Below are 23241 nucleotides of genomic sequence, written 5' to 3' on the forward strand. Positions count from 1 at the left end.
TGTGGGGGACGCCGTAATGGTGTACAACCCTGGATATGAAATCTATCACTGGTCTGGATTCGGCTGTTTTAACCGGTTTGGCCTCTATCCATTTGGTGAATTTATCCACCATGACCAATAAGTATTTTTTCTTGTGGCTTCCCCCTTTAAGGGGTCCCAACATGTCAAGCCCCCAAACCGCAAAGGGCCATGTAATGGGGATTGTTTGGAGGGCGGTGGGTGGCATGTGGCTTTGATTTGCAAAGAGCTGGCAACCGGTGCAACGTTGGACCAAGTCCTGTGCATCTGCCCAGGCCGTTGGCCAATAGAATCCTGTACGGAAGGCGTTGCTTACAAGAGCCCGGGCTGCGGCGTGATGACTGCCGAGTCCGGCGTGAATTTCTGCCAAAAGATTCCACCCTTCCTCTTCGGAGATGCACCTTTGAAGGCCTACGGTAGTGCTTTCTTGTACAATTCTCCCTCATGGACCCTGTAGGCCTTGGATGGCCGCACTATGTAGCGTGCCTCATTTTGGTCCTCCGGAAGTTCCTGTCTAGTTAGGTAGGCCAGGAATGGTTCTGTCCACGGGGCAATAATGGCCATTATTTCGTGGGCTGAAGGTGTTATTTCGGTGGCGGAGCCTCCGATTGTGTCAGACAGTTCGGTATCGGGTATTTTGGCCGAGTCCGGACTGTAGTTACCGGTGTCCCCTTCCCATGCTACGGATGGCTTGAAGAGCCTTTCCAGAAATATGTTGGGGAGACCGCGTCGCGTTTTTCGCCGATGCGGGCGAGTATATCCGCCGCCTGATTGTTTTCCCGAGCCACGTGGTGAAATTCGAGTCCCTCGAACCGAGCTGACATTTTTAGGATGGCATTTTCGGATCCTTGGCGTTGAAATCTCCGTTTATTTGGGATATTGCGAGGTTTGAATCCCCACGCACCTCCAGGCGTTGAATGCCCATGGAGACTACCATCCGAAGACCATGCAACAGAGCTTCGTATTTGGCTGCATTGTTGGAATCTGTATACAATATTTGAAGTATGTACCGAACGGTATCTCCGATTGGGGACGTCAGGATGACGCCAGCCCCTAGACCGGCCAGCATTTTAGAACTGTCAAAGTGCATGATCCAATTGGAGTATGCGCCGTACTCTGTAGGGAGTTCGGCCTCCGTCCACTCGGCGATGAAGTCGGCCTGTACTTGCGATTTAATGGCTAGGCGAGGTTTGTACGTTATGTCGAATGTGAGGAGCTCAATGTCCCATTTGGAAATCCGGCCCGTAGCGTCGCGGTTGTTGATAATATCATTAAGTGGCACTTCCGAGGCTACTGTAATCGAACACTTTTGAAAGTAGTGTCGCAGTTTCCGTGATGCCATGAATATCGCATATGCTATTTTTTGGTAATGCGGGTACCGTGATTTGCATGGAGTGAGGACAGTGGATACATATTATGCCGACCTTTGAAGAGGGAATTTGTGTCCATCCGCTTCTCGTTCGACAATGAGCACCGCGCTTACAACTTGATGAGTTGCCGCAATGTACAACATCATTGGTTCACCGATGTTTGGTGCGGCCAGGATTGGGTTGGTTGCCAGAATGGCCTTTATTTCTTCCAATACGGTTGTGGCCGCGTCCGTCCACTCGAAGTGTTCGGTGCGCCGAAGGAGGCGATAAAGGGGTAAAGCCTTTTCTCCCAAGCGGGAGATAAAGCGGCTTAGAGCCACCATGCATCCAGTTAGCTTCTGGATTTGTTTGAGGTCTGTTGGGGTAGCCGACTGTGACAATGCTCGGATTTTGGCCGGATTAGCTTCAATACCTCTACTGGAGACAATGAATCCTAGGAGCTTACAGGCTGGTACGCTGAAAACGCATTTTTCCGGATTGAGCTTGATGTCATATGTTCGGAGGTTGTCGAATGTGAGCCTCAAGTCGTCTATCAAAGAGTCGACGTGTTTGGTTTTGACGACCACATCGTCTACGTATGCCTCTACTGTTTTGCCAATTTGTTTCTCCAGGCATGTCTGAATCATGCGCTGATATGTTGCGCCGACATTTTTGAGCCCAAAAGGCATTGTGTTGAAACAGAAGGGACCGTATGGTGTGATGAATGCCGTTGCAGCTTGGTCGGACTCCGCCATCTTGATTTGGTGGTAACCGGAATATGCGTCGAGGAAACACAATGAATCATGTCCTGCAGTAGCATAAATGATTTGATCGATGCGTGGGAGGGGGAAGGGATCCTTTGGGCAAGCTTTATTGAGGTCTTTGAAGTCGACACAAAGGCCCCAGGATTTGTCCTTCTTTGGTACCATCACCAGGTTTTCTAGCCAGTCCGGGTGTTTTATTTCTTTGATGAATCCGGCCTCCAATAACTTGGCTAGTTCCTCTCCCATGGCCTGTCTCTTAGGTTCAGAGAAATGCCGAAGAGCTTGCTTGACCGGCTCGAATCCCTTTAGGATATTGAGGCTATGCTCGTCCAGCCTGCGTGGGATTCCTGGCATGTCAGAGGGATGCCAGGAGAATATGTCTCAGTTCTCGCGCAGGAACTCTCGTACTGCAGCGTCCACAGCGGGACTTGGAATTTGACTATTTCATCCGCTGGTTTAAAAGAGGTGGACTTGGATCTCTTGTTGAGTATCACGTCGTCCCTGTCCACTGTGGAGCGTAGCGTAGTTAATTCCTCAGCCGAGAGGGCTTCGGATAGTGCCTTGAGGGCCAATGCGGCTGTTTTGTTTTCGGTGCAGAGTGTTGTGTCCCGATTGCTGGCGAGAGTGATGATTCTGTTGGGCCCAGGCATTTTTAGCTTCATGTACCCGTAATGGGGTACGGCTTGGAAGATTGTGAATGCCTCCCGTCCTAAAAGAGCGTGATAACCACTGCTGAATGGGGCCACTTGGAATGTAATTTCTTCGGACCTGTAATTATCCGGCGTGCCGAATACCACATCTAGTGTGATTTTCCCAGCACAGCATGCTTCCCGACTGGGGATGATTCCTCTAAAGGTTGTGCTACTTTGCTCAATGTGGCTCCAGTCTATTTCCATCTTTTCAAGAGTTTCCTCATAGATGAGGTTTAATCCACTGCCGCCGTCCATGAGTACCTTGGTGAGTCGAAAGCCGTCCACGATTGGACTGAGGACCAGTGTGGCTTGTGCTCGGGCTGTTCGGAATTTAGGTTCGTCACTGGCATTGAAGGTAATATCCGTGTCACTCCATGGATTTATTGCTGCTACGTGGCAGATTTTGGCCATGCCGTGGAGTGTTCGCTTGTGTCTATTATTCGACACGAAGGTCTCAAAGACCGTTAACACCGTATTGTTGCCCACGGGATGGTGCTCTGTGGTATTTGGGAGAAGTAGATCCTCACCACTTTTGGCCACCTGCCGGAGTATCCAACATGCTCTAAGGCTGTGCGTTGGTATTGTATCTGCTGTACTATGAATTTTGCAGGGTCCGTTGAGCCATCCTTCCAGTACGGTTCCTTGCCCCGTAGAGGGTTTTTGCTTTTTGGTAGTTAACCCGGGTGTATTGTGATAATGCACCCTTTTATTTCGGACTGGGCTTGTGTTCAGGGCCGGATTATCCCAAAAGTTTGTTTCGGTTTTCCAGGCACTTTCCATCGCACAGTACTTCCGTACTATGGACACCAAGTCAGCGAAGCGTGTTATCTCACAGAGATTTATGGCGTTAAGGATTCCCTTGTCCGTGCAATTATTGCGGAAAAATAAGATTGTGTCTTCCTCGCATCAGTCCTTAACCTTGTTCATCGCATGGAGGAATCTGGCCCAGTAGTGATGTACTATTTCCTGGGGCTCTTGCCTGATATGGGAAAGGTCGCTTGTGTTTGGGTGGGTGGGTGGAATTGAAACCAAACCCCTACCCGATCTGGGATCCAGGGGCCGAGGAGTTTCCAATTTTGGAAGTGCCGGTTCCGGGATGTTACCCGCTAATCCTGGTCCGCTGCCTGACTCTAAGTTCTGGGATTGGATGTTGTCCTCCCGCGAACAGGCGTCCAGCTCGGAGAGCTCGGGAATCCGGACATATTTGGTCCTCAGTATAGAGGAAAGGTCGCCACATTGTTCCTCCACCACCGCAATATGATGGGTGACCGGTGGAGAGTTAATCTCCCTTTGATCGGGTTTAAGCCCAATCCGATCATAGTCCGTAGCGACTCCCAAGGCGGCGATGCGATCCAAGAGCTCGTTTAAGGAGGAGAGCTCCATTGGATCCATCTGTTCGGCGAGTGCTGATTTGACGTGGAGGCTGTTTTTGACTACCCGAGAATTCATCGTTGGTGCGGCGGCCGAACAGGCGGTCATGATGAACCCGCCTAGCCGGAGAGTTTGGCCGACAGCCAAAGCTTCCCCAACAGTAGTACTGTCTTTAAAGACGAGACGAGACACCCTTCCTTCTGGCGACGGCACAAAGGAACTCTCAATGAAAGCACCAATGTCGGTGTCAAAACCGGCGGATCTCGTGTAGGGGGTCCCGAACTGTGCGTCTAAGGCGGATGGTAACAGGAGGCAGGGGACACAATGTTTTACCCAGGTTTGGGCCCTCTTGATGGAGGTAAAACCCTACGTCCTGCTTGATTAATATTGATGATATGAGTAGTACAAGAGTAGATCTACCACGAGATCAGAGAGGCTAAACCATTGAAGCTAGCCTATGGTATGATTGTATGTTGTCCTACAGACTAAAACCCTCCGGTTTATATAGACACCGAAGGGGGCTAGGGTTACACAAGGTCAGTTACAAAGGAGGAGATAGACATATCCGCATTGCCTAGCTTGCCTTCCACGCCAAGTAGAGTCCCATCCGGACACGAGACGAAGTCTTCAATCTTGTATCTTCATAGTCCAACAGTCCGGCCAAAGGATATAGTCCGACTGTCCGGAGACCCCCTGAGGGAGTCCTGGATTAGGAGGTGTTCGGATAGCCGGACTATACCTTCAGCCGGATTCCTGGACTATTAAGATACAAGATTGAAGACTCCATCCCGTGTCCGGAAGGGACATTCCTTGGCGTGGAAGGCAAGCTTGGCGATACGGATATGAAGATCTCCTACCATTGTAACCGACTCTATGTAACCCTAACCCTATCCGGTGTCTATATAAACCGGAGGGTTTTAGTCCGTAGGACAACATACACATCAACAATCATACCATAGGCTAGCTTCTATGTAACGTGTATCCTCATTGTCATTGTGGTTTGATGACTTGTTGTATGTAATCAATGGTACATTTGCATATGCGTCCATCAACTCACGCCTGCTAGTGGTGTCCATATGAACAGTGCTAGTGATTTTAGTTGCAAAAATTAGATAGTGCTAGTGATTTGTAGATGCATATTTTGACAAATCGTAGTGTTACAAGGTTGACAAATGGCAATGTTACTAGATAAACAAATGTCAATCTTTCCAGTTTGACAAATGGCAACATACCCAAAATGAAGGATATGCAAATCTTACCCAATTGTTTGTTCGTGCTTGCACACGGGTCATGCAAAGCAACCATTTGCGTTGAAGGGATGCAGAAATCCTGCTCGGCACATTTTCCCTTGGCTTCCTGGGGAAGCTGTCGGTTTGCATACGGAAGTTCTAACTAAAACGTTTGCGATGTGTGTTTCATATTTAAAAACCATTGACGTTTTTTTCAAAAGAAAATCGTTTGATAAGTTTGTACATTAAGAGAGAAAAACGTAAGTTCGTTCAAACCATATCTTCCATTCAGTCACGCTGCGAATTTATATTCATATGATCGAGAATTCAAGATACAGTATTAAACCCCAAAAAAACTATTTCCGGCGGCGGCGGAGGCGGCGTGCCGCGCCGTCATTGTCGTTGTCATCCTCCGGGATGCCGTTGTTGAGGTCTTCAAGGCAGCACAAAATGTTCTTCACTTGTAAATCAAACATCATGTCATCACGCGATCGATGGGCGGGGCGAGGGAGGACGGCAACTGGCGCCGCTGAGAGGTAGCGGTCGACGGCAGCATCCCATGCCGCTAAGGGGGGGCACGCGCATGGGAACAGGCACGGGCGCGGCGGGTGCAGCCAAACGCATGGGGACCGGCGCCACGGTAGGTGGAGGGGCGCGCACGAGCAGGGGCATAGGCGCGACAGGTGCAGCGAAACACACAGGGGCCGGCGCCACGGTGGGTGGAGGGGCGCGCATGGGCACGGGCACGCGCGCTGGCGCTGTCATGTACACGAGCTCACGCGGGTCCGTGGAGACCTCGCTGACGCTCGCGGCTTCCAGCTCTGCGATAGTGCTCGGCGACCAGTGCGTCAATGCTACAGGGAGCGGGCGCGGGGATGGGAGCTGGGACGGGAGTGGGGGCAGCAACCGCCGCAGCCAGCTTGTTCTGGGCCATGTCCATGAGGCCCCATTCCTCCTTATTTTCTATCTCCCTGGCTCAGAGTCGACTTAACCAAACTTGAAGACTAGTGGCAGATGATCATTCTGCGCCATGGCGTTGGTGGAGGTCTACGGGAGGGAGGGGAATGGGAGGCGAACAGTAAGGCCGGCCGTATTAAACGTCGGCTCGGGCGCCATTAATGGAGAGGAAGGCGGGTGGCCATGGAAGTCCAAGGGCCACCACTCCCTGTGAGCCTGCGCAGCGTATAGCTCGCACGCTTCCCGGTGAGACTGTGCATTGGAGGACAGCATGCACGCTTCTTGGTCAGCCTGCGCACCGGACTATGCTCGCACGCCTCCCATTCAGTCACGATCAAGTAGCTGTCCGCATGGCACCTCCTACAACCATTAAAACCAAGACATGTGGGGTCACGTGAATGGTTAACAGAACGCACACGGTTTGTATTATACAAACGTTTGAGATATTAAAGTGGCAGCTATTTTTTCAAATGCCTTTGTTGGTTGTCATTATTCGAGTGTGCCTTCTCCCAAAATGGACACGAAAAATGCCACAACATGTCAGGTGCCATTCCATGATAGCATGCCAAGTTTCATGAATTTCAGACAAGTTTTAGATTTACTAGGATTTAAAAACTAGGCATCTCAATGGTTTACCGGCAATCAACGGTGCCCTGGTGTTTGAAATTCATTCCCATTTCTTGCATGGATCCTAAGCATGCACCCAAGGACACAGATTTGATTTTTCAACCAATTTATATGCAATGGAGCATGTGCATGTAGTTCAAATTTGAATTATGCACATAAATGCATAAAAATGTCCAAACGAACCCCGAAAAATCCCAAAAATTGACACAACACTCCTGTTGTTCTATGTTGACACGAGAAAATTTTTGAAAGCAATAAGAGAGGCAATGGATATCGTTTTGTCCCCAAAGGTGGGGCGTTCCCTACGAAAAATCATCATGCTTGTTGTGAGATGATCTGGTTTGTGAGAAGCATATACCCGAACCTGCCCCAAATGGGAAAAAAATTAACAAGGTATGTTGATGCTGCTCCATGATAGCATGCCAAGTTTCATGAATTTCTCACGAGTTTTGGATTTACTAGAATTTCAAAACCAAGCATCTCAACATTTTCCGGCAATCAACAGTGCCCTGGTGTTTGAATTTCATTCCCATCTCTTGCATGGGACCTAGAAATTCACCCAAGGACACAGATTAGATTTTTCAACCAACCTTAGTGCACTGGAGCATGTGCTTCTAGTTCAAATTTGAATTATGCACATAAAATGCCTAGAAAACCCAGTTAATGCCTAAAATTGTCCAAACGAACCCCGAAAAATCACAAAAATTGATACAACACTCCTGTTGGTCTATGTTGACACTAGAAAATTTTTGAAAGCAATAAGAGGCAATGGATATAGTTTCGTCCCCTAAGGTGGGACGCTCCCTATCGAAACCGTCATGCTTGTTGTGAGGAGCTCTGGTTTGTGAGAAGCTTATACCCGAACCTACCCCAAATGGGACAAATTTTTTACCACAGCGTGTTGATGCCACTCCATGATAGCATGCCAAGTTTCATGAATTTCAGACGAGTTTTGGACTTACTATAATTTAAAAACTAGGCATCTCAACATTTTGCCGGCAATCAATAGTGCCCCGATGTTTGAATTTCATTCCCATCTCTTGCATGGGACCTAGAAATTCACCCAAGGACACTGAGGGAGTCCTGGATTAGGGGGTGTTCGGATAGCCGGACTATACCTTCAGCCGGACTCCTGGACTATGAAGATGCAATATTGAAGACTGTGTCCCGTGTCCGGAAGGGACTTTTCCTTAGCGTGGAAGGCAAGCTTGACGATACAGATATGCAGATCTCCTACCATTGTAACCGACTCTATGTAACCCTAACCCTATCCGGTGTCTATATAAACCGGAGGGTTTTAGTCCGTAGGACAACATACACATCAACAAACATACCATAGGGTAGCTTCTAGGGTTTAGCCTCCTCGATCTCGTGGTAGATCTACTCTTGTACTACCCATATCATCAATATTAATCAAGCAGGACGTAGGGTTTTTACCTCCATCGAGAGGGCCCGAACCTGGGTAAAACTTCGTGTCCCTTGTCTCCAGTTACCATCCGGCCTAGACGCACAGATCGGAACCCCCTACCCGAGATCCGCCGGTTTTGACACCGACATTGGTGCTTTCATTAAGAGTTCCTCTGTGTCATCACCGTCAGGCTCGATGGCTCCTACGATCATCGATAGCGATGCAGTCCAGGGTGAGAGCTTCCTCCCCGGACAGATCTTCGTCTTTGGCGGCTTCGCACTGCGGGCCAATTCGCTTGGCCATCTGGAGCAGATCAAAAGCTACGCCCCTGGCCGTCAGGTCAGATTTGGAAGTTTTAACTACACGGCTGACATCCGCGGGGACTTGATCTTCGACGGATTCGAGCCACTGCTAGCGCGCCGCACTGTCACGACGAGCATGATCTAGCTATGCCGCCGAACAGTGCCCTAGAGGCCGCACCCGCATCGGCTCCGACCCTTAATTCGGAGTCAACTGCGCTGATCGAGGATGGGCGGTTGGACGCCACCCCGGGTGGTGCGATCCCAACGGCGATTGAGCCAAACAACAGCCCCACACTCCGCGAGACTAATGATTCCAAGGAGTCGGACTCCTCTCCGGACTCCGAGCCATTCGCGCCTCTGCCAATCGAATCCGATTGGGCGCCGATCATGGAGTTTACGGCCGCAGACATCTTTCAGCACTCGCCCTTTGGTGATATTATAAAATCACTAAAGTCTCTCTCTTTATCAGGAGAGCCCTGGCCGGACTATGGTCAGCGAGTTTGGGATGCGGACAATGAAGAAATTCAAATCCCACCCACCACCCACTTTGTAGCCACTGTCGACGATTTAACCGACATGCTCGACTTTGACTCCGAAGACATCGACGGTATGGACGCCGATGAAGGAGACGATGAAGAACCAGCGCCTATTGGGCCCTGGAACGCCACCTCGTCATATGACGTATACATGGTGGACGCACCAAAAGATGACGATGAAGAGCGGAAGGACGCACCGAAGGCTTGTTCCCTCGAAAAGCAGTCAAAGCGGCGACGCAAGCGCCGCCCCAAATCCCGCCTCGACATAAATAGCGATCACACAGACCTAGCGCTGGAGCAGGGCGAACCACTGCTGGACAATGGCAATCAGGATAATAAAACCGAACAAACAAATCCTATCAAGGATAATGGTCCGGATGACATAACGCCGGACAAACACCCGGAGCAGCAGACTGCCCGTAAAAGGCTTGCTGCCACCGCGAGGAGCCTGAAAAAGCAGAAGCAAAGGCTCAAGGCCCCGCAAGACACACTCTAATTCAGATGGAGTAAAATACTCAGCACTGCAGCAAGGTACGGCGACAATCGCCCCTCCAAGAGCTAACCAAAGCGGAAGCTGCTACCCAAATTCGATGAGGAAGCCTTAGAACCCCCACAACCAAATATCGAAGCAGCCACCTGGTCGGATAGACGACCCCTCCACCAATACAGAGCGGCATACAACGCCGCTCACCATACAACACGCAACTAATGCGAGGGCCCGCACCCAAAGGACGGTGTAACAAGATCCATCTATGGACCACGCAAGCGTGCCCTAGCATACAATGCAATACAACAAACATCCGAACAACGCAGTACACCCAGCTACAGGGGTGCCGCACACCCCCTATGTTTCACGATGAGGTGCTGGACCACGAATTTCTAGAAGGATTCAAGCCCGTAAACATAGAGGCATACGACGGAACAACAGACCCTGGGGTCTGGATTGAGGACTACATCCTTCATATCCATATGGCTCGAGGAGATGATCTCCACGCCATCAAGTACCTACCCCTCAAGCTCAAAGGGCCATGTCGTCACTGGCTCAAAGGCCTCCCCGAAAGCTCCATCGGAAGTTGGGAAGAGCTCGAAGACGCCTTTCGGGCAAATTTTCAAGGGACTTATGTCCGACCTCCGGATGCGCACGATTTTAGTCATATAACGCAACAACCCGGAGAGTCAGCCCGAAAGCTTTGGAACATGTTTCTTACTAAAAAGAACCAGATTGTCGATTGTCCGGACGCCGAAGCCTTACCAGCTTTCATGCATAGCGTCCGTGACGAATGGCTCGCCAGACACCTCGGCCAAAATAAGCCGAGAACGATGGCCGCATTAACAAACCTCATGACCCTCTTTTGCGCGGGGGAGGACAGCTGGCTAGCCAGATGCAGCACCAGTGACCCTAGTACATCTGAAGTTCGAGATGGAAACGGGAAATCACGGCGCAACTACAATAACAAACGCCGGAATAAAGAAGACAGCACGAAGGGCGCGGTAGTAAACGCCGGATTCAAAAGCTCTCGGCCAGGTCAAAAGCCTCCTAAAGGCACCAGGGATGAACTGTCCAGCCTCAACAAAATTCTGGACCAAATGTGTTAGATCCATAGTTCCCCTGGTAACCTGCTAATCATACCCACAGAGAATGTTGGGTCTTCAAGCAGTCCGGCAAGCTCAACGCCGTAAATAAGGGGGAGGATACACCAAGTGAAGACGAGGATGAGCCTCCCAAGCAAGACACGGCGGAACAAAAGAAATTTCCACCAGAAGTCAAAACAGTAAACGTGTTACATGTAATCAAGGGAAAAAACAATACGGCACTCCCAAGAAAGTATACCCAAGTGCCTATCACTATGAAGTCCTGCCACTTGTCATCTCAACCGATCACTTTCGACCATCGCGATTACTCAGCAAGTATCCGACACGCAGGATGGGCTGCCCTGGTATTAGACCTAGTAATTGGCGGATATCACTTCACAAGGGTCTTGATGGACGGCGGTAGTAGCCTAAACCTAATATATCAGGATACAATCCGCAGGATGGGGTTAGACCCAACACAAATTCGCCATAGCAATACTACCTTTAAAGGAGTAACGCCAGGCCTAGGGGCTCATTGTATGGGCTCCCTCTTACTACAAGTTATATTCGGCTCCCCCGATAACTTCCGTCGCGAGCATTTAACTTTCCACATTGCTCTGTTCCAAAGTGGCTATCAAGCACTGCTCGGACGCGAAACTTTCGCTCGCTTTAATGCAATACCGCACTACGCCTCCCTCACACTCAAGATTCCTGGTCCACGTGGCATCATTACAGTGCACGGAAATATCAATTGATCTCTGCGTGCCGAAGAGAGTGAGGCTGCCTTGGCCGCCGCACACTAAAGGCGCCCGGACAAACGAAAGCATCCAATAGGTCATCAAGACCTCAGATACAACTAATCAAGTCCAGCGCCGCTATTTATACGGAAATAAGTGGTCACACCCCTATTTGTCAATACAAGGGGCTCAACGCGCGCAGACAAGTGGCAATTTCTTATCAACTTGAATTACACATGGTTTCTTTAAAAACTATCTTTTTGCACGACAACCTTTTCACTTAACTTCCTCTCTTTTACAGACGATCATCATGCTACACCCGTCCAGGATACGGCACAACGGAGACACAGGCGTAGACGTGCAGCAGGGACCTGCTCTAAGGATTCTTTTTAGATTAAGACCCTGTGTAAACCTTTTTTACTATCTCTTGTTGATACATATCCACCGTTAAGAAGGATGCTGGCGTCTTGGCATGTGGCCACGCCAGAACAATGCACGTACCTGGACATAAGGGGCTTCTTACAAAGGCCATTATTTAGGCCCAGTTTATACCACAAAGACCGAATACCTTAGGGAGTGTTCGGCGTCGCGAGTTTGACCCTATATCCATTAGCTTCGAATCATTGTCTTTGGTCAAATGTTGGGTTTGCCCGGCTCCTGTGTTTTGGTGCCTTACGTTCCGCCTTGCCGGCTAAGGTAGCACCAGGAGAACTACTGCGATTGTGCCCTAGTTAATCCGAACGAGCACCTCAGTAGAGAAAGCCGAAAACTGACTGTCATGATATACCGTGAGACTGGTCAACCACTCCATGACCTGTGGGAATGTTAGAATTCCTCCACCTTAATGAAGGGCCGTTTCCCGGCCAGGCATGCACGCACCCCGAGATCGGGAGAGTGCGGAGCCACCAGGGGCTATCTAGTAGCCCCACTGTCAAACTCCTATGGCTAAGTGAAAGTGCTAAAGCATTATAGTCCGGTTGCCTCGCTCGCTCCGCTATCACCTCCTTAATAGGACCAAGACGTTGGGTTCAGTGTGAATGTGTGTTTTTGCGAGCACCTCCGCATTATATGCCTGAGGGTTGAAGCCGAGTGCTGCAATCTTTCAGGTTATACACATGTATACATAAATGGCCGCCTAGGAGGCATCATATTACTTTCAGGCAAAAGTATAAAAATAGCCTTATAAATATTTATAAAAGCATTTCGCTTACAATGAGATTACATATCACTCAAACATAATATTTTTTGAGCACTGGGTCTCTATCAAACGGGCACCCTCAAGAACTTCTTCAAAGTAGTGCTCGATGGCCTTTTGACCTATAGCCGAATCCCGCGCTGCGAGATTGGTAGCATCCATCTCTGCCCAACATGCCTTAACACGGGCAAAGGCCATCTGTGCACCCTCTATGCACGCCGACCTCTTCATAGCATTAACGTGCGGCACCACGTCAAGGAACTGCTGCACCAAGCTGAAATAGCTGTTCGGTTTTGACCTTTCCGGCCATAGCTGATCCACAACAGACCTCATGGAGAGTCCGGACAACCTGTTTAGTTCGGCCCATTTGGCTAATTGATCAGTCAATGACAGTGGATGCTCGGGAGAACGGAATTGTCTCCAAAACAGCTGGTCTACTCCACGGTCTGTCTGACTCTGGAAGTACTTGGCCGCGTCGGCAGCGCTCACCGCCAAATCCATATACACATCCTCCGAACTCCACAGCCGATCCAGAGGGGCATACCGTGGATCTCCGAATTTCCTCCTCAACATAAAGGATTTCCCAGCTACAATATCCCCGGCCTCCCATAGCTCCTCCTTCTTCGCCCTCATAGCAGAGCGGAGATCCTTTTTCGTCGCAGCAACCTTTTCAAGGTCCGATGCCTTTGATTGGTTTTCTTTTTCAAGAACCCGGCAACGGTCGGCGGCGGCTTTTAAAATTCTATAGCCATCTTGGCCATCTTGTCTCGGCTCTCGCCATGCGCGGCCTTCTCGGCTTGCAACTCTTCGGCCGCCTTCACAGCAGCCGCATTACCCAACCTCGCTTGTTCCTTGGCTCGGGAAAGTTCTGCCCGCAAGGTTTCCATAGTGGCAGCTCCATCTGCAGTCACAACATATTAAAGATACTGGCATCATGCTGCTCTCCCTATTGTGGCGTTTACTAGATAATGAAACCTACCCTGTGCCTCGTCAAGCCTTTTGTTAACAAGCTCGATGTCGGTGTGTGCCGCATCCAACTACTGTTCTAAATGGGCAAACTCGCTAGTCCGGCTAGCCACCGGAGCTTCCATGACCTGCACATAGAGGCAGTATGGTTATTACCTGGGAATATGATCCTCTGTTCGTCGTCGTTTCCGACGACAACCAGAGTCTCAAGGGCTACTATCTACACAGGGCACACCTAGCATGTGTAGGATGATCATACATTCTTTTACGTACCTCATGCAATCCGCTTTCGGCGGACGATATTCTCTCCATCACCATATTCATCAGCACACGGTGTTCATCTGAGATGGCCGCTCGCCCCACCAACTCCCTCAGAACATCCGATCGCACACTAGACGGTGCCGGACTCTTTTGTCTACTCTCTTCGGGAGCCGCACACTAGGAGCTTCGGGGGTCAACGGGATTATCTTCTGGCCTCACCGGACTCGGAGAGGCCCTCCGTGACGACACTTCAGGGTCGCCCGCTTCCGGAGCGGAGGAGTCTGGAGGAGGCGTTTCGCTCTCCATCATCTCTGGAAGAAGCTCCCTCGAAGACGAGCTCATTTGAGAGGGGCTAAGGCCCGAACTGGAAAAATATATGCGGTGGTTATCTTCTCAGAAGAAAAAGATGGCATATCTGTACTGTTAAAGTATTCCGGGTCACTTACGACTCGCGGGAGAATGGATCCCCCCGTGGACTTTGTGCGGCAACGGCGCCCCCAAGGCAGGACCCCCTATGGGAGACTTCTTCCCCTGTTTGGAAGCTTCGGCTTCCGAATCTCCGGGCGCAGTCCTTTTCCTCTTCTGGTCGTCTTCCTTCATGGAGATGCTCGCTTCCTCGGTTAAAATGGGCAGCATCGGGGGCCCGCGTCCGCCCACATTATCCTCCATAGTATCTTCCTTCAAGGGCTCCGGGCAAGGTGCGGTCTGGAGCATCTTCTCCAATACCGGATTTTCCAAACCCTCAGGGAGGGGGGCCGAACACCGAATCAACTTTGCCTTTGTTAGCCAGTCCTGGTCAAAAAGCGAACTCTCAGAAATAACTTCGTAACAAAGGAGAGATAGTATATATGTTCGGCCGGAAGAGGCCTTACCTGTTCGGCGGCACGGTTACTACTCAGGCCCACGTCCTCAGAGATTTCCGGACACTCCACCCGAGGTCCAAAGAATGACTTGTACATCTCCTCGTGTGTCAAGGCGAGAAAATTTTGAATGACACGCGGTCCCTCGGGATTGAACTCCCATAGGTGAAGAGGCCGGCGTTTGCAAGGCTGGACTTGACGAACCTGCATAACTTGTATTACCACAACCAAACTGAAATCTCCATTGAAGAGATCTCGAATGCGGCTTTGCAGTATAGGCACGTCCTTGCCTGGCCCCCAGCTCAGACCTCTGCTGATCCATGACATCAGTTGTGGTGGAGGGCCCGAGCGGAAAATAGGGGCGGCCTCCCACTTGGCACTTCTAGGAGCCATGATGTAGAACCACTCCTATTGCCACAATTCAGACACCTCTGGGATGGAACCTTTGGGCCACAGAGCTCCCGTCATCTTGCGTATTGAGGCACCTCCACACGCTGCATGTTGCCCCTCGATCATCTTCGGCTTCACTTCAAAGGCCTTGAGCCAGAGGCCAAAGTGAGGGATAACCCGGAGGAAGGCCTCGCACACGACAATAAATGTCGTGATATGAAGAAAAGAGTCAGGAGCTAGATCATGGAAGTCTAGCCCGTAATAAAACATCAGACCCCTGACGAAAGGATCCAGAGCAAGACCTAGACCTCGGAGGAAGTGGGAAACGAACACGATGTTCTAGTTGGGTTTAGGGGTGGGAACGGCCTGCCCTCGGGGAGGGAGCCGATGCAAAATCTCGGCGGTCAGATATCTGGCCTCCCTCAACTTTTTGATGTCTTCTTCCGTGACGGAGGAAGGCACCCATTGTCCTTGAAGGCTAGATCCGGAAATGACTAAAGGTTCGGAGCACCTGACCTGAACTTCGGGCGTTTGAGCTTGAGGTGGGGGAAGGATTCTATTGAGCACGGGAGGGATAAATAAAAGCCTTGTCCCCTTTATAAAGAGGGTGAATATTGAGCGTCCTCTCCGTGTCCGCTTGGACTTGCCTGTAATCTAGGAGTCCTAGAAGCGGTTGGGTTACCCATGCCCGTATTGATGAGAATACCGGAATAAGGGGACACGATCTCTGCTTTAACAAGACGTGCCAAGGAAACCGCCTCGCATAACGCGCTAAGATGGGACAGTAAAACGGTTCGAATAAAAGCTTGGCCGTGGTGTGATGTCACACTACGGAATACGTCAGCAGATTAGATTTGTGTAAATATTATTCTCTCTATGGCAATATGTGGAAACTTATTTTGCAGAGCCGGACACTATCTTTGTGTTCAAAATCTTCTATGAAGTACTTGGAGGAGGAACCCGCCTTGCAATGCCGAAGACAATCTGCGCGCCGGACTCGTCGTCATTGAAGCCTGGTTCAGGGGCTACTGAGGGAGTCCTGGATTAGGGGGTGTTCGGATAGCCGGACTATACCTTCAGCCAGACTCCTGGACTATGAAGATGCAAGATTCAAGACTTCGTCCCGTGTCCGAAAGGGACTTTTCCTTGGCGTGGAAGGCAAGCTTGACGATACGGATATGCAGATCTCCTACCATTATAACCGACTCTATGTAACCCTAACCCTATCCGGTGTCTATATAAACGGGAGGGTTTTAGTCTGTAGGACAACATACACATCAACAATCATACCATAGGCTAGCTTCTAGGGTTTAGCCTCCTCGATCTCGTGGTAGATCTACTCTTGTACTACCCATATCATCAATATTAATCAAGCAGGACGTATGGTTTTACCTCCATCGAGAGGGCCCGAACGTGGGTAAAACTTCGTGTCCCTTGTCTCCTGTTACCATCCCGCCTAGATGCACAGATCGGGACCCCCTACCCGAGATCCGCCGGTTTTGACACCGACAGACACACATGTGATTTTTCAACCAACTTTAGTGCATTGGAGCATGTACTTGTAGTTCAAATTTGAATTATGCACATAAAATGCCTAGAAAACCTAGTTAATGTATAAAAAAGGCCAAACGAACCCTGAAAAATTCCAATATTAAACACAACACTCCTCTTGTTCTATGTTGACACTAGAAATTTTTTGAAAGTAGTACGATGCAATGGATATCGTCCTGTCACCAAAGGTGGTACGTTCCCTATCGAAACCATCATGCTTGTTGTGAGAAACTCTGGTTTGTGAGAAGCTTATACCCGAACCTGCCCCAAATGGGACACATTTTTTACCATGGCATGTTGATGCCACTCCATGATAGCATGCCAAGTTTCATGAATTTCAGACGAGTTTTGGATTTACTAGAATTTAAAAACCAGGCATCTCAACATTTTGCCGGCAATCAAACATTGCCATGGTGTTTGAATTTCAGTCCCATCTGTTTCATGGGGCCTAGAAATTCACCCAAGGACACACATGTGATTTTTCAACCAACTTTGGTGCATTGGAGCATGTGCTTGTAGTTCAAATTTGAATTATGCACATAAAATGCCTAGAAAACCCAGTTAATGTGTAAAAAAGGCCAAACAAACCTCGAAAAATTCCAGGATTAAACACAACACTCATGTTGTTCTATGTTGGCACTAGAAAATATTTGAAAGCAATAAGAGGCAACAGATATCGTCCCGTCCCCAAAGGTGGTACGTTCCCTATCGAAACCATCATGCTTGTTGTTAGAAGCTCTGGTTTGTGAGAAACTTATGCCCAAACCTGCTCCAAATGGGACAAAATTTATACCACGGCATGTTGATGCTGCTGCATGATAGCATGCCAAGTTTCATGAATTTCAGAAGAGTTTTTAGTTTACTAGAATTTAGAAACCAGGTATCTCAACGTTTTGCCGGCAATCAATAGTACCATGGTGTTTAAAATTCATTCACATCTCTTGCATGGGACCTAGAAATTCACCCAAGGACATGAATGTGATTTTTCAACCAACTTTGGTGCATAGGAGCATGTGCTTGTAATTTGTATTTGAATTATGCACATAAAATGCTTAGAAAACCCAGTTAATGTATAAAAAAGGCCAAACGAACCCCGAAAAATTCCAAGATTAAACACAACACTCCTGTTGTTCTATGTTGACACTAGAATTTTTTTGAAAGGAATAAGAGGCAACAGATATCGTCCCTTCCCCAAAGATGGTACGTTCCCTATCGAAACCATCATGCTTGTTGTGAGAAGCCCTGGTTTGTGAGAAGCTTATACCCAAACCAGCCCCAAATGGGACAAAAGTTTCACCACGGCATGTTGATGCCGCTCCATGATAGCATGCCAAGTTTCTTGAATTTCTGACGAATTTTGGATTTACTAGAATTTAAAAACCAGGTATCTCAATGTTTTGCCGGAAATCAATAGTGCCCTGGTGTTTGAAATTCATTCCTATATGTTGCATGGGACCTAGAAATTCACCCAAGGACACACATGTGAATTTTCAACCAACTTTAGTGTATTGGAGCATGTGCTTGTAGTTCAAATTTGAATTATGCACATAAAATGCCTAGAAAACCTAGTTAATGTATAAAAAAGGCCAAACGAACCCCGAAAAATTCATTCCCATTTCTTGCATGGGACCTAAGCATGCACTGAAGGACACATATTTGATTTTTCCAGCAATTTGTATGCACCGGAGTATGTGCATTTAGTTTAATTTTGAATTGTGCACCTGAAATGGCTAGAAAACTAGTTTAATGTATAAAATGTCCAAACAAACCCTAAATAATTCTAATTCTTTTACGACACACATATAGTTGCATGTTCACTACAATAAAAGGTCTAGCAATTCAAACAATGTCCATTGCCGCTGTGACCCCATTTTGTAATTCAAATCAAGTAGATACCACACAGTTTATTATCACCAACTATGTTAGATGTAGTACAAAATATCTTGGAGCACCGTCGATGTATAGTACGCCTATGGCTTACGCGAGAAGATGCGTCGGCTACAGTCCACAGCCGGCGTGCCAAGCACGCTAGCTCGCTCCCCAAAAACTCCCGCCTCTGCATCCCTCGCAATCTCTAAAATATCTACCGCCTGGAAGGTTTTAATGTTTGATAGCACACGATTAGTATGTGCGGACCGTGTGCGATGTCTGTTATTCCCGCTCTACTTCAGTCCCATGATTCAAATTTTTAGTAGCCCCGATAGTTTACTCCCGCCTCTGCATCCCTCGCAATCTCAAAAATATCTGCTCGCCCTTGATCCAAATTTTTAGTAGCCCCGCCTTGTTACTCCCGCCTAGTAAAATTTTCAGTTGCCCTAGTATTTCCTCAAACACAACCTCCACTCACACAGACACACACAACCTTCGAAACCATTGGTAGGTCGCCGCCATCGCCGGCGCCTCCATCCTCAACCTCTGCGTGTGTGTCGGGGAGCTCGAGGAGCCAATAGCCAAAAGGAAGTTTATCGTGGCCTTTTCGCCCGACGCCGGCGAGGTGGCGGCCAAGGTGTCCCTGTCATCCTCGATGGGCCCGATCCGTCGTCGCTGGTCCCCCGATGCGCCCGCCGCCATGCCCCCACGCCGGTTCGAGGACTTCCCCGTCCTCCCCCGGACCCAGAAGCCGACAAAGTCGTACCTCGGGGTCCAACAGCGGCGGTGGGGGACGTGGGTTGCTGAGAATACAGATCGAGAGACCCACACCTGCCTGTGGCTCGGTAGCTTCCACACGGCCGAGCTCGCAGCCATGGAGTACGACCACTGGTAGGTCCACTACCACGGCGTGGTGGCTAGGCATAATTATGAGAATATCTAGGCATGATCATGTATATTGGCATCACGTCCACGACAAGTAGACTGAAACGATTCTGCATCTACTACTATTACTCCACACATCGACCGCTATCTAGCATGCATCTAGAGTATTAAATTCATAAGAACAGAATAACGCATTAAGCAAGATGACATGATGTAGAGGGATAAACTCAAGCAATATAATATAAACCCCATATTTTTATCCTTGATGGCAACAATACAATACGTGCCTTTTTGCCTCTGCTGTCACTAGGAAAGGACACCGCAAGATTGAACCCAAAGCTAAGCACTTCTCCCATTGCAAGAAAGATCAATCTAGTAGGCCAAACCAAACTTATAATTCGAAGAGACTTGCAAAGATAATAAAATCATACATATATGAATTCAGAGAAGAACCAAATATTGTTCATCGATAATCTTGATCATAAACTCAAGCAATATGATATAAACCCCATCTTTTTATCCTCGATGGCAACAATACAATACTTGCCTTGCTACCCCTGCTGTCACTGGGAAAGGACACCGCACGATTGAACCCAAAGCTAAGCACTTCTCCCATTGCAAGAAAGATCAAACTAGTAGGCCAAACCAAACTGATAATTCGAAGAGACTTGCAAAGATAATTAAATTATACATATAAGAATTCATAGAAGAACCAAATATTGTTCATAGATAATCTTGATCATAAACCCACAATTCACCGGATCTCGACAAACACACCGCAAAAAGAGTTACACCGAATAGATCTCCAAGAAGATCGAGGAGAACTTTGTATTGAGATCCAAAGAGAGAGAAGAATCCATCTAGCTAATAACTATGGACCCGAAGGTCTGAGGTAAACTACTCACACATCATCAGAGAGGCTATGGTGTTGATGTAGAAGCCCTCCGTGATTGATTTCCCCTCCGACAGAGCTCCAAAAAAGGCCCCAAGATGGGATCTCTTGGGTACAGAAGGTTGCGGCGGTGGAAATAGGGTTTCGTGGTGCTCCTGGATGTTTTCGGGTATATGGATATATATATACACTACTATGGAAAAGCCTAGCAGCAGCGCGGGTTTTGGGCCTCTCAGTTGCGCGGGGACCGGCGCTACTAATAAGGCGCTACAACTAACGTATAGCAGTAGCGCCTGTTGTCCCATGCTACTGCTATACATGAATAGCTGTAGCGCTCTTTAGAAAAGGGCGCTGCTGATATTATCTGCAGTGCTGTTTACTGGGAAGAGCTACTGGTAAGGCGGCGCTACTGCTAAATTTCCCCCCCTCGCTACTACTAGTTTTATTAGTTTTTTCCCTGCATATTTGTTTTGTATTTGTTTTTTATTTGAATAGGCTTTATACAATAATCTTTAGCATATCATACACATACAAATGTAATCATAGCATATACATACAATTAGTCTCATCAAATCATGTCATCATCATAATCATCATCCAACACAAAGTGGTCTCTCTTCATCATCTCGAAAATAGTGATACAAGTCTCGATTACTTGCAAATACATCGTCATCCATATAAACAATGATATACGCGAGAAGAGCTATCACTTTGAGTACATGAGTTCGTATCCCTCTCTCGCATTAGCGTGAACCTAAACTAACTACTGCCTATCGCTCGGAAACCGGGAACCAGTACACCTGGGCCTGACACTCCGGCCATTTGTCGTATATATACTGCTGGCGTAGCACTTCTTCACCATCTATGATCTATGCACCTGCATCGTCACATGAGTCGATGATATGCAACATATATAGTTGAACAACAGAAAAGAGACAGACTTGGCAAAAATAGAAACAACATATCATAATCATAAATAACAAAGTTCATCGTACCCCAAAATGCCCTAACTAGAGTGATTTTCGCTAGTCGAGCAGGAGGACGGTTTAATTACATCACAAATAAAGTTTCACCGTGCATAACTCAAAGTTCTGTCATACAGAAAGTATGGACTAAACAGACACATTGTCATATATCGACAATCACTCCAACATGTCGTTCCATCCATCCAAGTCAGGGAGATAGTCCTCGATCTTAGTGAAAGGCTTCATGTCGAGACGCTGAGAGGCTATCCATGTTCGGACATCTTCCTGTGACATTTGTCCGTCTCCGTAGAACATCCCTGTTTTTCCGACGACCTCCTTGATGATGATTTGGGCAAGTTCGCGCTGGATGTTATAGAACTCAGCTCGAAGTCGATGATCCTCGATATCTCCTATGTCCTTTGCCCATTGCAGAATATGGGCATCGCCAGATCTAGGTGACATGCGAAGGTTCTGGTGATCCCGTCTGTACTCCAGCATGTGGTGTAGGACATAGAATCCATCATTAAGAGAATCGTTCGGTTGCTGGATGCAGCAGAAGTCGGTCTTATGGCCGAAGGCGACCCTGCCGCCCCTTCTCTTCTTGTCCCTGACCTCTCCACCCCTTGCTTGGTAATAAAACATAGCACTGTCGAGAACATCCTTGATGTGGGTGTAATCCTTTTTGTGAATGTTCTTCGACGAGTCCAAGTAAAGAGCGTGGGAGAATCGGGGGTAGTGGATGATGAGGACGGCGCGCCCGCCGCTGCGCAAAACAAGTACACCTCAAATTAATTATCCTCCACCATGCAAATGAATGATTGAAATCGAAGGAAGGAGACCAGCGCGGATGACTTACACAGGATGATAAGGCACAATAATCGCCTCCTTGTCCTTATTGGCGATCATGAAACTGACGATGTAATCCCTTGCATAGTCACGGTGCTTTGGGCAGACTCCCAAGAAGCCCTCGTGCATGTAGTACGGGTCAGCAACACAGATATGAGATATCTGCTCAACCCCGATGATGTAGTTCATGTGCAAGGCATAAAGGCGGACAAACGTAAAATCCAGCTTCTTCAAGTGAAACATGTCGAATATGTAATCGAATCGGAGGAAGAACTTATCCGTGGGGAAGCTGTCGATGTACGACATTTGCCGCGGAACGTTAACCACGTAGAGTGGGTATCCTGGATCTTTCGAGGTGATGAGGCCTTTCTCTACCCGCATCACATCGTCATGAAGTCTCCTTAGATCGCCGAATCTGACCCGTAGCGCTGTTGCATGTAGGATTGGTTGACCGGGGATATGCCATTTACCGCATCGGGGATATCTATACGGTCTTGAAGCCGAGGCTGCTGAGGCGGCTGGATCATAGAATCAGCTTTTTTGCCTTTCCTCGCTCTCTTCCTAGAATTTTTTACTATCGGAAGGTCGTCTATAATACGTTGAGACGGCAATTCAGGCACCGACTCATGACGCTCAAACCCTGAGGAGGCGCCAGTATAGACATACTGTTCAACGCCATTGTCGTCCTCATCCTCATCCATGGCGACGTCATCAGTGACTAATGGAGCCTCCTCCTTACCCCGTCCGCTATCACCCAACCCGACACCCGACGCTAATTGGGTAGGTGGGGTGTTGATGTTCATACCTTGCCGAGGCTGCGTGCTCATGGGTGTGCTCCCGGCCCCCTCCAGACAAAGCAGACTCTTTGGCCACAACAAGACCCACCCATTGCAACAATCACCAAGCCGCCGCGGTGTCTCGTCGTCATCCCCCACTAGTATTGGAGGAGGCAAATTCTTGTGGCCCGATTTGACACTGGCCACAGAAACCTTGAAGACG

Source organism: Triticum urartu, chromosome 4, assembly GCF_003073215.2.
Source record: "Triticum urartu cultivar G1812 chromosome 4, Tu2.1, whole genome shotgun sequence".
Lineage (NCBI taxonomy): Eukaryota > Viridiplantae > Streptophyta > Magnoliopsida > Poales > Poaceae > Triticum > Triticum urartu.